We start from the raw sequence: 14,551 nt of genomic DNA, 5'->3' as shown, positions 1-14,551 counted from the left end.
AGAGCATTATCTTTTCATTCTCCTTGTTTTACCATCTCTCTTCACTTTGCTTCTGGCTTTCCCAGGTTGGACAAGGAGCGATCAGAGGAAAAAGGCCAATGGCCCCGGCCGGCTGGTACTTGGTTTGTTGTTGGGTGTCTTCTGTCATGGTAGATGCCCAAACACTGGCCCTCCCTGAGGTGCACATGCATGTTTGTGTGCGTGTGTGTTCATGCGTGTGTGCCTGTAGGGGGGTGTCACCCACTCAGACAAGTGTGCTCTTATGATACCAGGCTGATCTCTTGGGACCACCTCTCTTAACTCCTGCTTTGGAAGTGCAACCCATCTCTTTCTTTCCTGGGCAGGCAGTTCCCCTGGATAGTGTGGTTCAAAGGAATTTCAAGCCTGGTTCTTTACCTACTTGACCTATGGGAAATCTCCTTATCCTCGTCCTGACAAATGGCAGAAGTAGCCAAAGCACAGGCCTCTCCTTCGCTTGTCCATTCGTATCATGCTGTCATGGGCAGCTCCCTCTGCACTCCAGCCATCACACTGTTCCACACAAGAACAGACACCAGTCTGTCTTTACTTGTGCCTCTGTGCTTCTGGGCCAGCTGACGCTCTCTTGGAAACACTTTTACTCTACAATCCAGAGGTAACCCAGAATGGACAGATGCTTTTCTATAACCCAGCAGGATCTAAATGGAGGGTAATTCCTCTCCTCAATGCCTTCAAGGGCTTCCCTGGGGTCCTTTTCTTTTAAATTGGGGGCTGGAAGAGCAGACTCCTCCCCTTTCTCATAGATATTTAGCATCTCTCTGTAGCAAGAACAAGTTTTTGTTATCCACTGATAATAAAAAAAAAACCTCCAGTTTTGAGGCTTTAACTCTAATTCCAAGATATCGGGAAAAGTTCTTTTTGATGTTCTGTTACTACTGAATGGGGATGAGTATTAGAGCTTTTCCTCAGGGGAGAGAATGATGACCTACAGTCACACTAGTTGTAAATGATGGTACCTGCTCAACTCAGTCCTTCTTACTAACCTTGATGGGGCTCAAGTGTGAGGGAAAGAGGAGCCAGGGGATGAAAGCCAGGACGAAGGGTGCTGTCTAAAGTGATTCTCAGGTTACGATGGCAGATTTCATCAACTCTGGCATCCTTAGCCTATCCTGTCTGGAACACAAATGGGTGACAAGAAAAGATGCCTTCTCGAGTTTCTTTTCAACTTACTAGTCTCTGGTATCTACTGACAGCAGTATCTTTGAATGACAAATGGTTATAATTTCTCCCTTACATCACAATTTTCCCACAGACTATGAACCTAAGAAATCCAGATATGAAGAAGAGAAAATATCGGGCATTTTAATAAAAAAATTGACCTATTGACAAACCTGTACACAATATCCAGCTTAGAGTCTGATTATCCAGGCATAACAGATATTTGTTATTGTATCTGCCCACAAGCACACCCCAGGCCTAATGGGTAACACCCCAACACACACACACACACACACAGACACACACAGACACACACACACACACACACATGTGGCTCTATGGGGCTGCCAATCCACCCTGGCAGCAATGATTGGGGCAGAGCAACCATGATTCAGTCTAAGACGAGTCAAGTCTTTTGTAAGGTGGTGAGACAAATACTATCTATGGCCACCTTTCTCTGCTGTCTGGTGGCCTGGGAAAATGGAGCCACACAGATGAGAGAAGCTGAGACCAGAGACAGAAGTGAGTCCAGATGGTGTTTAAGGCCCAGGTCCAGCCATTGTAGAAGCGAGGTCCTTGTCCTTCCTACAACTGGGTTATGTGAGTCCATGGAGTCCACTTTCTACTGAGGCTGGCCTGAGCTGAGTTTTGCTTACTTGGAATAGAAAGGTCCTGAACTAAGCACACAGGACGCCAAGATGGTTAGAAGGTGACTTTGGGTGCAGCCCATTTTCCTCTTTTCCTGGTTTTGAGTGACACATTTCACATCAGATTCTCCTGCTTTCCCTTTGGAACATTTGTTAAATAGCATTTCTGATGAATGAAAAAAAGCTTAGAGTTACAAGTTCTTGATTTTGCTTCTGCTTCAATATCTTGTTGACCATGTGACTTCGAGCAGGACATTAGTTACCTGTTTCCTCTTGTGTAAAGTGGATATTATAATACACATGAAATTACTTTGTAACCTGTAAATGCCAGACAAATGTAAGTCACCATTATTAATATCAATTGTATTTTGAATATTATTTGGAATAACGTTATGGCATTTCCTTTGGCAGTATCTGAAAAAAACACATTGGCATCCTTGAGAAAATACCTATGGAAACATGCATATCCTCTCTATGCCTCCAGATGTGCTCAGAAAGATTCATTTGGCTGACTAAGCATCCACGTTCTAGAAAGTAAAAGGTTCCTTTAGAGATGCATATTTTAGTCTGAATTAATTTAAACAAAAAAAAATGTAACATCAAATACCCTGTTTAGTGTTATCTTATTAAAGGAATGGAAATTTTCATGGACGAGGAGAAAGATGACCTCATACTGAAGTAATAGATGAGTGGCACAGGCTGGGTTCTTCACGGAACATTTGGGGTTTCATCAGCCAAAGTATAGGTGGTTATTTGGTAGGTGTGGGAATGAAGAAGTAGGATGTGGGAGAGGAATAAGGAGGAGGAAGTACTTCCTTAACATCCCAGCTAAGGCTGATCTGTCTCCTTGAAGGTATGGTTTCAATTTATTTTATTTTATTTTTTAAGTTTATTTATTTTGAGAGCGAGAGAAAGAGCAGGGGAGGGACAGAGAGAAAGGGAGAGAGAGACTCCCAAGCAGGCTCTGTGCTGTCACCGTAAAGCCTGATGCTGGCTTTGATCCCATGAACGTTGAGATCATGACCCGAGCTGAAATCAAGAGTCAGATGCTTAACTGACTGAGCCACACAGGCACCCCATGTAATAAGGTATTGTTTCCATGGAAACAAGGCCCAAAGTTCCACTCTAACCAACAGAACTGATAGGATGGAAGTATGTCAGGGAGGGGTACTTGTCCAATCCTGGGCCTGAGTTATGCACTGACTGAGGAAGCCAGCTTCCTGTGGACTGGCCCAAGGTTAGTTCTGCTCAGCAAATGTAGACTCTTGGGAGAGGCGTTTTTGAACCTGTATAGTTACACTTCTTTGCAGCTTAGAGAATGGTGGTAATTTAAGCTTTATCACAGATACAGACCTTTAAATCAGAGTTTGTTACTGGTAGAGATAGTAAAAAACGTTAAACTAGAAAGCCCTTTAGAGTCTCAAAAGCATTAGGATGGTCCAACTTAAAATATTTTAGCCAGCTAGCGATAGAGGAAATGCACATTGGTGGAACTTCACTCTATGTCTGTTGAAAATCCCAGTTTCATCTTGTTGAAGAGCTGGGAGTAAGTAATTAACTTCCCACAATTCCCACTTTGTTCTTTGAAACATCTGATTTTGTATTACAGGTAAATAGGCATCTGAGAGCCGCACTGCTGTGGTGGAGTGGTGTCAGACAGATCTAGATGCACATCTCACTGCTGCCACTTAAGTAAGTGGTGACCTTGAGCAAGTTACTCAACTTCCCTGAGCCGCCATTTTCTCCTCAGTGAAATGCAGATAATAAGTTTTAGCGAAAAGATCATTGTGAGGACTAAAGTCAACAAAAGCTAAACATCAGGGCGCCTGGGTGGCTCACTTGGTTAAGCATCGACTCTTGATATCAGCTCGGGTCGCGATCTCATGGTTTGTGAGATGGAGCCCCATGTTGGGCTCTGCGCTGGCAGCTCAGAGTCAGCTTGGGATTCTCTCTCTCTGCCTCTTCCCCGCTTGTATTCTCTTTCCCTCAAAATAAATAAATAAAGCTTAAATGTCTAGGGCATTAACTGGCTCAACAAATGACAAAAGGCATTTTTGTAAAGGTGATATGTAATTTTTTAAATCTTTGCTTGGGTTTTTCTTGTGGGTTCTAAGGTTGGGGAGATGGAGTATATTAACATTTCCTCTGATATGTATATACTCACTCAGAGGTGAAAAGTTTTTTGAAAGACAACCTCATCTCACTTTAGACTTTTTTTGTGCTCAGAATTGCACCTCAGTGCAATGGCTATAGGACTGCAGCAACCATCAAGGTCAATACTGTCGTGTTTTATCGAGCAGGTCCAAAGAAGTAATTTTCCAAGAATACAAATTAAGGGAGTGACCAACCTGGGGTCTGGCCATGCTTAAAGCCTGTGATGGCTCCCCTTGGCCCTTCACGACTGACCAGAGCCCTCCCCTCCTGTTTCCCATCCGTTTCTCCCTAGTGCTTTTTGCAGTGTCATCTCCCAAGAAGTCCTTTGTTCTCCTTGCTTTCCAGAACTCTCTCTCACCACCTTCCTCTCTGGGTGCTGATCTTTCAAGGTGCCTCCCAGAGCTTTACTCACTCGGATTTTCTTGGCCAAGGATTTACTTGGATTTACTTGGATTAACTCCAAGTAGTTTGCACAAGTACCCACTTTAGGATGAATCATCATGTTGGTAGGTGTTTATGTCTCTGTCTTCATCAGCAGTCAGAGAGCAGAGACAAGGCATCTATTTTCTCTTACCATGCTGGAGTTCTAGATCAAAGTGTACTAACTGCACCCCCTGGGGCTTGCATAACCTCTTGTTATTCACAAGACAAATCAATGAACTCAAGCCTTTTGATTCCCAATCCTGTTTTCCACCTTTCCTGCCAGCCATTTATCTCCGGGATCTACCTTTTCTCTGTCCTCCTGTTCTTTCAGGAGAGCTCTGTGAGAGGAGATAATCAGAAAGATTTTGCCACTCTATTAACTCACCTGTAAATAATGCCACAGTGTGGCTACCTGATGATTTTACAATCGAGATTTATTACGTCTTTTTTCAACTTGGGACACTTTGAACATTGGCCTGGAGGTTATTTGTCTTCATTTGCAGGGTGCATTACTTAAGAGTCAAAACCTCCTTTGCAAACCCCAGGATTTTGACCTTTTCTCAATGCTGTCTCTTAAAACAATTTACCTTTCTTTCCAGGAGGTGGCAGTACAACACAAACAATAACCTGTGCCAACTGCAGTTTTGTCTATTTTAGGCTCCCGTTAGCATTACAGCAACAGGAGTCTCATTCTGGGTTAGATTTCTACAATAATTCCAAATTGAAAAGATAGGGTGTTTCTAAAGATTTGATCTATGGGTTGTCTTTTTGCTGCCAGTCATTCTGATACATTTTCTCAGGTAGGAAAATTCAGCCATGGTTATATAAGAATCCCATTGTATTTTGCGCTTGAAAATATAAACCAAAAGAGGATCTTCAGATAAAATTCTCTTTTCACTATTTTAGTATACGTATTAGCCTTCATGCATTTTTTGTCGCTATATTTAATGCACTGTATTGTTAGTTAAGGTGAAATTATCTGGGCTCTTGATGCTACCTCAATTGAGAAAATTTATTTGAATGTATGTAAGAGCTAGACATACATATATTTACTGGAGCAAGTGTCTTTCAAAGAGTTATTTCAGCCCCACAAAGTTAATTTCTTAGACTCAGCACAGTTTACAGAATTGGTTTAATTTAGTTTCTCAGATTTTGATTAGATATCCATAACTTCTAGGGAATTTCTTAAATAAAACTGGAAGGAAATATTCATCAGACCAAGATGAATTCTATGTCAGAGAAGCCAGGGGATAGTTTTCAGGGTGTGCCTGATTAAAATTTTGGTTCTCAAGAAGCAAAGGCTAAAAGTGTGTAAGCAAGTAAGAAATCTGTTAAAGGATATATCTATTACTAGTCTCTGAAAAGACAAGCTAGCAATTACTCAGTTATGTTTACTAGATAGTCACAATTTATTCATTTGTGTATAAAAATTCACTTAAATGTCATTCTAGAGGCAAGAAAAATCTCCCTAGTGAGGACCCCAGCCCCTGCATCTCCATTTACTGTCTAATAAATATTTTAACTTCTTTTGCCATTGTGCTGGCTAAAAAGTAGACAGCAGAGCTGTCTTGAGTTGCAGTGAGGTCCCCAGAGGTGGGTGAAGGACAGATGGGCACAGGGTATCCTTGCAACTATGGACTTTCTACTTGTTTCTTTACCCAACAAATACTCATTTAGCACGTACTATCAGCAGGCACTGTGTGAGGTGGTAAGGACACAGCCAGCCAGACAGGTGGACGTGCCCTTTGCTGACCTTCTTGTGGACTGAGCCCTGTTTCTCTCCTTCTCCCCACCAGTTCTCTGCTTCTCCAATGCATTCAGATGGATGGTGAATATCTTGCATTCAGCTCTCTTATTTTGTAACTTTTCTCCCCTAGGCTTCGTCTAATATGTTTGGAGAGGAAAACGTTGTGAGGACACATAGGAGAACACCATGTGAAGATGGAGGGTTGGCCTGATGCATCTGTAAGCCAAGGAATGCAGGAGGCTACCAGAAACTAGAAGAGGGGCCTGGGCCAACGTGAGGCAGCTTATTAGCGTGACTGGGTGGTATGATGTGGTTAGTTAGACTGGGGTCATGAGATTGGGACTTTCAGGTCCCCATAACCTGAACATGTGTAGAGGACAGCCAGATGTTCTCGCATGTCTGGGAAATGGGACAAGTGGTACGTAGATGAGAATTGAAATCTAGAGGCCCAGGTAGAATATACACAATGTAGGAAAGGGACTCATCTCTGAGGTTTGGGGCCAAACAGACCAAAGCTAGGGATTAGTTAGAGTATGCAACTGGGTCTCCAGGACCAGTACTTAGCAAGAACTTGGAACTTCGATAAAGCTGAGTCAAAGGGAGGGTAGCCATCTCATGCCAAAAGACAAGACAGAGACGTGACAGTGATGTGACAGTTGTGGACACCATAGGAAGGTTTCTAGTGAGTACAAAAGCCTCTTTTTAAAGATCTCCTACATTCAATCTGAATCTGGCAGAAGCTGGCAAAATACGATAAAACTTTAGATATCCCCTACCATGAATCTCCCTAGTACCAAGATGCAGTCCCAGAGGAGAGGTGAGGAGAAGAAATTTTGAGCTGAGCAATTTGGAAAGGAAAACAGTCCTGATAGGGAATTTGATTTTTGAATGGGCTGCGTCTGAATTGAGAACTGATTGGGCACTCACCTGTCATAGACCAAGTTCTGGATCAGAAGACATCATCTTGGTGAGATCAAGGGCTCACTGCTATCTAGCGACCTCAGACCCAGGAAAGACAGTCGATGCTCTGATCAACTTTGGATGTCCCCCTCCCTCCCCATGGGAAGAGCCACCGTTGGGGCTAAGACATGCACCCCTGCACACCTCTTATAAATCACGTACTGGAGTTTGCATTATTCCCCACGCAAATGGTTCTGAGCCTGCTTCTAAGGCCTCTTTTTTGATTCCCTTTTTTGGCTTAGAGTTTATACCTTACGCCGAGGGGTGCCCAAAGGATGGTTATTTTTGTGGATGGAATAGGACCTGTGGGCTTCAACCTGTACGTGCCCACAGGCTGTCAAAGTGCTGGTGGAACAAGAAAAAGAGGTTAGCCACGGGTCGCTGTATTGCTGTACACAGCCACAGCAACCTGTAGAACTTCTGGGAGGAATTCTACATGCACACCTGGCCCTCCGGATTGATTTGTGGGTATATTTATCAAGGTAGTAGGATAGAACAAAATTCAGTAGTGTGCTAGTTTGATTTATAACTTCTAAATGTTTAGACAGAAGCCAGCTGGGCCTTCATTTGCACTCTTGCCCTGGGCCCTGCATGCATCAGGAGCAAACCTGCTCGCTCTCATGAAAGCAGGGGTCCGCAGCTCTGTTAGGTTCAGTTACAGGGATGAAGGTTACACATTCATGCATTTGGGGTGTGACTGTGTGTTTGAAATCTGTTCTATATGCCAGAATTATTGTCCATACGGTGATTTCTATTAGTGTAAAACGTTCAAATTTAATTCTTGGAGCAGTGTTAAACAAATGAAAAAGAGTTGGCACATGTGTTTTCTTCTCTAGCTTCTAAACTTGTGGAGTTGGAGAGGGACAGGATGTATATTGCCTGCTCCCACATTGGCCTTACCGAAGTGCGACCCCAGTTCTCTCTTGCTGGTCACACACAGCCTTGCCCCAGTTTGCCTTGGGTTACATGTCATTCAGGCCTGCTTCCTCTTTTCTGGCTAATGATGTAATTCTTCTTTTTTTTTTTTTTTTTTTTGTCTCATTTATACTTCTAACTGACCCTTCTTTACTCGATTTCTTCCTTCGTGTACCACTTCTGGAAACTCGGGATAAGTTTTCCTTGCAGTCTAGTGCAGCCTGGAGAGCTCTCTGGCCTTGTGAATCTTCTGCTCCCCTGCTCTGGCTCAGCTGATTCCATAAGCAGGATCTAGGCCAAGTTCTCTCTTTCTCTTCCTTTCTAGGTCCTACTGATGGAAGAACAAGCCAAAATGTGGGAGGAAGAAATGGAAACAACAGACAGCTGGGTGTTGCTATAGAATTTCGTAACTGGAAGGTGTCTCCTGGTCACTTTTGGGTCAGAAACTGTAGCTTGGAGACTCTAGGTCACCACTGCCCAGCCAGAATGAGGATCTCCTTCCTGAACAGATGGCCTGGGACTTAGCCTCTCCAGTGAGTTATGCCATATAATCTCCCTTTCTCAAAAGTTCATTTTTTCCCCAATTTCTGCTGGCTCTCTGAGAAACAAAAGGGGGCATTCTCTTCTCCTTAACATAGTTCCAGATGGATCTACCCAAGAACTATTAGACCAAAAAACCCAAAAGATCTTATCCCTGCCGTTTGGCATTCTGACCATTGCTTGATTATTTCCTTGAAGGGAGGAACGATAGTCTTGACTAAAATCAGTGCCTCTCTGAGTGTGGCCTCGCTGCAGGTGCTGCCCCCGGACAACAAATAGAAAACTGGAACAGCAAACAACAAAGACCAATTACTTCAGTTAGAGGTAAGCTAATGAAAGTATATTACTTTTCTAATATTACTCATCTCTATACTCAAGGGGAATGTATGCATTGCTATTTTTCATTTTCATTTTATTTCTTTTTATTTTTGCTTTACGTTAGAAGATTGAGATAGGAATTGCCTCGTTTCTGAATCTTTTCCCTTGTATATATGACACATTCTGAGCACACGCTCACTGCCATGGACTGAATGTTTGCGTCCCCTCCCCCTGAATTCATATGAAACCCATCCCCAATGTGATGCCATTTACAAGTAAGGCCTTTGGGAAGTGATTAGATCATGAGGATGAAGCCCTCAGGAAAGGGATTAGTGCGCTTATGAAACAGGCACCAGAGAGCTCCCTTGCCCCTCTGCTGGGTGGGGACACAGCAAGAAGACAGCTGTCTGTGAACCTGGAAGTGGGGTCTCACCACCACCAAATCTGCTAGTGCCTTGGTCTTGAACTTCCTAGTCTCTAGAGCTGTGAGAATTAAATTTCTCTTGTTTATAAACCACCCAAAGTATGTTAATTTTTTTTTTTAACGTTTATTTATTTTTGAGACAGAGAGAGACAGAGCATGAACGGGGGAGGGGCAGAGAGAGAGGGAGACACAGAACCGGAAGCAGGCTCCAGGCTCCGAGCCATCAGCCCAGAGCCCGACGCGGGGCTCGAACTCACGGACGGCGAGATCGTGACCTGAGCCGAAGTCGGACGCTTAACGACTGAGCCACACAGGCGCCCCCTGTTATTTTGTTATAGAAACCTGATCAGACTGAGATGTTCACCTCCTGCCCCACGTGATCTGGAACAGAGTACCCACCCAAGAAGACGTCCGCAGAGAGTCAAAGCTAGGCTTTGTCTCTTTTTTGCTACTGTGATCCATATGTATCCACTTTCTTTGAAAAATAATTTGAAGTGATCTTAACAAACAAAATTTATATATATGTAAACTGGAAAACTGGATCTAGCCTCCAGTTTTCATCATTTCTTTTTTCGTTTTTGTTTTTGTTTTGTTTTGTTTTTGAGAGAGACTGTGTGTGCACGTCTACGCAAGAGCAGGGGAGGGGTAGCAAGAGAGATAATCTTAAGCAGGCTCCGCGCCCATTGCGGAGCTTGATGCAGGGCTTGATCTCAATGCGAGATCATTGAGCTGAAATCAAGAGTCCGAGGCTTAAATGACTGAGCCACCCAGGCACCCCTATCATTTCTTTCAATGTAAGCCTTCAGGGCTTCCTCTGAATACCACACGTAAGGGCTCATTTTCTTACCTAGACTTTCAGATCTGTACATGTTGTCCAGGCTTGTTATGCTTATCTACTCTCCAGTTCTAAGACTATAATCTTCACCAAGTCTACTGACTCCTCCAGTCCTGAGCTCCAGCATGGCCTTTTGAGCGTCTCCTCACAGTGCACTGCTTCCATCAGGCCCTAGTTATTGCCTAGAATCTAGAGAGCCTGGGGTTTTTATAGCATCTTAGTGTTAGTTAGAAATAGAATTGAAAGATCAAGGACATTACTTTAAATTTTTTTTTACGTTTATTTTTTTTTTAAGAGAGAGAGACAGAACGCGAGTGGGGGAGGGGCAGGGAGAGAGAGAGCATCCAGGCTCTGAGCTGTCAGCACAGAGCCCCACGCGGGGCTCGAACCCACAAGCCATGAGATCATGACCTGAGCTCAAGTCGGACACTTAACCGACTGAGCCACCCAGGCGCCCCTATCACATTACTTTATTGAGAGCTTGTCTCTTTGTTAAAGATGTTGCTGTCTTCTGGACTGTGGTTTTAAAAATGACGCTGTCATTTACAGTATAAATTATTCCAGGAAGGCCTTCTGCTACCAGATAGCTTTTCCTAAACATTTCTTTACCAACTCTCTTTTTTTCTACGTGCAGAACAAATGCCTCTTGAAGTTTGGTTTCGACCAGAATTTATTTATTTTTCTTTATTTTCTGCTACTCCCCTATCAGAATTTCTATTGTATTCAAATAAGTCTCTATGGGGAAGCCCTACAAATATTGTGACTTAGCAAGCACTGTGCCATGGCATTTGCTTCGCTGGTATCCTTTTCTGAAAAAGTGTCACTCACCTCTTCTTCAACTACACTCAGCCTTGTCAGACCATTTGTTCTCCTGAACTTAATATTTATTCCATCAATTCAACGAATATTTATTGAGTGCCCACTGTGGACAGGGACTAGGTGATGCAGTGCTGAATAAATTGAATAAGATAGTCCTCCCTGCCTTCATGGAGTTTTCCATTCTAGTATCAATATTAGCAATAATTAGAGGGGGGAAAGGAGTGGTGGCCTGGATGAGGGAAGCGAAGAAGAAAGCAGAGCTAGAGCAGGTATTTTATTTATTTTGATTTTTAAATAATTTTTTAAAAGTTTATTTATTTGAGAGAGAGAAAGCACAAGTGGGGGAAGGGCAGAGAGAAGGGAGAGAGAGAGAAAGAATTTCAAGCAGGCTTTGCATGGTCAGTGCCAAGCCCAACATGGGGCTCGAGCTCATCAACAGTGAGATCATGACCTGAGCTGAAGTTGGGTGCTCAGGTGACTGAGCCACCCAGGTATCCCTGGAATAGGCATTTTAACTGGAAAGCCTCAAGTAAGAAAACAAAGCTGACTGTGTGGGGGCCATGGGTCTGTATTCCTGTCCTCCAGGAGAGAAGGGGAGAGTCAGGTGATGGCAGAGAGTTCTGTTAAATTCTGCCACATTCTGGTGTGATGTTGTCATGGCTAGAGTAAACGTTGCTGAAACTTGGGTACTAGGAAGGGGACTGTGACAATACTTTCACAGATTCCTGGAGGTTTTCTCCTCAGATAAATGCTGGGAGAACTTTGGTGAAAGAAGGCTGAGGGCCCACCAATAGGAGATCTGGACAGAGGGATTACGTCACAGAGCACAGAACCCCTAACATAATCTAGATGAGAAGTAAATGTAGGTGGAATCAGCTCACATCTTGGTGGGGATGGGGGGAGAAGGACACCGAAAACAGTCATCACACATGAGACAGAAAAAATGGTCTCAGGACACCCATTTGGAAGCATAGCAAAATAGTTAATGGTTGAAGGCATAGGTAAATAGACAAGAAAAAGTCATCAGCCCATTGTGAGTTCCACAATTCTTTGATACATAGGAAGCCATTGCTGAGTCTTAAGTGGTTTGTTTGATAACCAGTAAACCAGGTTTATTGATAACCATTGGATGGCACTGGAGGTTTAGACGTCATTGGCTGATTCTGCCCAGGAGTGCTGGAGATGAAAATTCATTCTCAAGTCTGGCTATGAAGGGGCTGACTAGTCTGACAGTAACGAAGCAAGGCCAGGAATCAGAGTTGGAGGTCCAAGGTTCAAGAGGAGATGTTACCATAGAAAAAGAATGGGAGCTGGTTAGGACAAAAGTCATGGTAAGGTTTGGGTGGAGAAGAGCATGGTGTTCCACAGGGACATGGTCTTGAGTGACTGGTATACAGGGATAAAAATCCATTTCAGAATAGAGGACGAGGTTTCAACTCCTTTCTAAATAGTATAACCCACCAGGTCTCCTGTGATTCAAAGATGTTTCCTGGTGGTGGTGGCAGAAATAAAAGTTTCGAAAGTCCAAACTCATGGTCAGAAACCAGAAAAAGGGCATCTAGAAGCCAGAACCACCTCAGAAACCCTGAGAGCTGGAGAGCAGGGCAAAGGAAAGAAGAGCAGGGCCGTACCAGTAGAGTAACGGCAGTGACTGTTAATTCAGGAATTAATTTGCTGGATGCTGAAAAAAGAAGCAAATAAGAGCGAACATCTTCCTGAGGTAAAGATCATTCCCACTGGAGAGGGAGGAGAGAAAGTCATTCTCTGGTGAGCAGATCTGACAAGGGAGAGGTATTCTCATGATCCTTTGGTGAGAATGGTTTATCAGATCGTGATTCCCCCAGAGACCCAGGACTATGGTGGCCAAAGAGCCCAGAGAAGCAGCTATGGGGAAGGGTCTTTATTAGAGGGGAGGGATGAGTAATTAACAAGCTTGCTACTGAACATCTCTATTATGTTACAGCATTTTACTTCACTTAAAAAAAAATCTTCAGTGGGGTTTCATTCTGGGCTTTTGAGGAAGATTGATTTTATTCAATGTTTTAATTAGTTTTTAAGACCCTTGAGCTATTTCTGCTCCTTTATTCTCACCCTCTGTGTTTAAGACACCATTTAGGAATTTGACAGTATTTTTCCCTAAACATTTTGTCCTTTTGCAGTTGTCAAATATTGAATTAGATCTTGTTATAAACAGACCAGAAGCTGGCATTGTTGACATTTCCCTTCATTAGGAAGAAACTGAAAGCTGACATTTTCAACCTATCAGCTCTAGTTTGGTCTGCCGATAAGAACACAGTACAGGGAATGAGGCAATCTGTTTCCTTTTTTGCTCTCATTAAAGGCTCACTATGAGATGTTAATTGATAAAACTATTTTACTTAATGGGTGCCTAAGTTTCTCTTCAAAGGAGAGGAAAAGTATTGATTAACTCTAGGATTTAAAGTCTGAATGAATGAAAGAAAGCATTGCTTTGAATCCTAAGAGACTGATTAAACCTAAAATTCGAAATCTGAATGAATGAATGAAGATGCTGATTGAAGTCCTGATGTGACTCTTATTAGTTAGTTAATATTTTTTTCATTCTCTCTTTATTTGCAAAATTGGAAAAATAACAATAGCTCTTTTTTCCTGTGCCAAGGATTATTACAAGGGGTCAATCAGGTAATGTAGTGAAGTGTTTTACATAGTGTTGAAATGCTAGATAAATGTTAGGTTTTGTATTACATATTCCATAGACTTAATGAGATAGGTTATTTGGTTAGATTGGTTGGATTCTGGAATAATGTGAAGTTCAGGCGAGATTTGTGGTTGAGGTTTCAGAGAGCTAAAGCCTTATTTCACTCTCCTGGAACTCATCACTAGACTCAACTGATGAGTGTATTTTGCAACCTAATCCCCTCAAAAGTTTGAGGTGACAACTTTAAAACCTCAGTATAGAGAATTATCTGGTTGCAAGTTGAGGCTTAAGGCAGCTAATACTATGGTAGTGTGTATGCATCAGTTTGATTTTTTGAGGAAAAGAGGAAAAGTTTGGAAGCAATTACTTAGAGATCACAGCAATATTCTTAACTTAGCTTGAGAAGTAGAGTATGAAAAAAAATTCTCCCACCCTGCCAAACCAATGGTCCAGGGTTAAAGGTGGCCCCATCGGGACAGGACGGAAAACAAGGCAAGATGAGCAATACCCGATTCAACTCAAGAGGTGAAAGTGGAGAAGACCTTTACTTTAAAGTGAATTTTCTTTCTTTACATCCTATAGTAAATTCATGGTTTGCCCAGTCTCATTTTCCATGGGGAGTCGGTTTTATTCCTTACTAATTCTGATTAAATTCGGAGTGACCAGTATTGGGTCAAAACCCACGTGGAAAAAGTTTTGAGTAAAAGAGAGTATCTTTACTTTCAAATTCTGAGTAAGCCGAGGTGCAGCTGAATCCCCAGCGGAATTTACCCAAGTGGGATGTTAAAATTTTAAATGTCAATTAATGCAATCAGTAAGATCTGAGAAAAGCTAGTTGCTTATTCCAGGCATCAAGTAACTTTATTCTCAATGTGTTCTCTTTTTCGCATTAATG

At 42.7% G+C, this 14,551-nt stretch overlaps 1 protein-coding gene and 1 long non-coding RNA gene across 11 annotated transcripts in view; one reads left to right on the top strand and one right to left on the bottom strand.

Moving 5' to 3' along the window:
- GALNTL6 (polypeptide N-acetylgalactosaminyltransferase like 6) overlaps positions 1-14,551 on the bottom strand; it is a 1,200,087-nt gene that overhangs the window by 207,253 nt on the left and 978,283 nt on the right. The gene's annotated exons all lie outside the window — the stretch shown is intronic.
- Positions 2,486-14,551, top strand: part of LOC125923210 (uncharacterized) — a 99,797-nt gene continuing 87,731 nt past the window's right edge. For 4 of the 10 annotated variants that reach the window (XR_007457948.1, XR_007457942.1, XR_007457946.1 and 1 more), the window contains exons 1-5: positions 2,769-3,081; positions 3,454-3,536; positions 6,299-6,386; positions 8,369-8,576; positions 8,782-8,907. This is a non-coding gene — a long non-coding RNA (uncharacterized LOC125923210). Of the gene's footprint in view, positions 2,698-2,768; positions 3,082-3,453; positions 3,537-6,298; positions 6,387-8,368; positions 8,577-8,781; positions 8,908-9,663; positions 9,853-14,551 lie in introns of those variants that run through there. The other 6 variants (XR_007457945.1, XR_007457944.1, XR_007457947.1 and 3 more) reach the window with 5 other exon arrangements.

This window comes from Panthera uncia, chromosome B1 (assembly GCF_023721935.1).
Source record: "Panthera uncia isolate 11264 chromosome B1, Puncia_PCG_1.0, whole genome shotgun sequence".
Lineage (NCBI taxonomy): Eukaryota > Metazoa > Chordata > Mammalia > Carnivora > Felidae > Panthera > Panthera uncia.
Note: the sequence above shows the minus strand (reverse complement) of the source record. Positions and strands in the feature narration are given on the sequence as shown.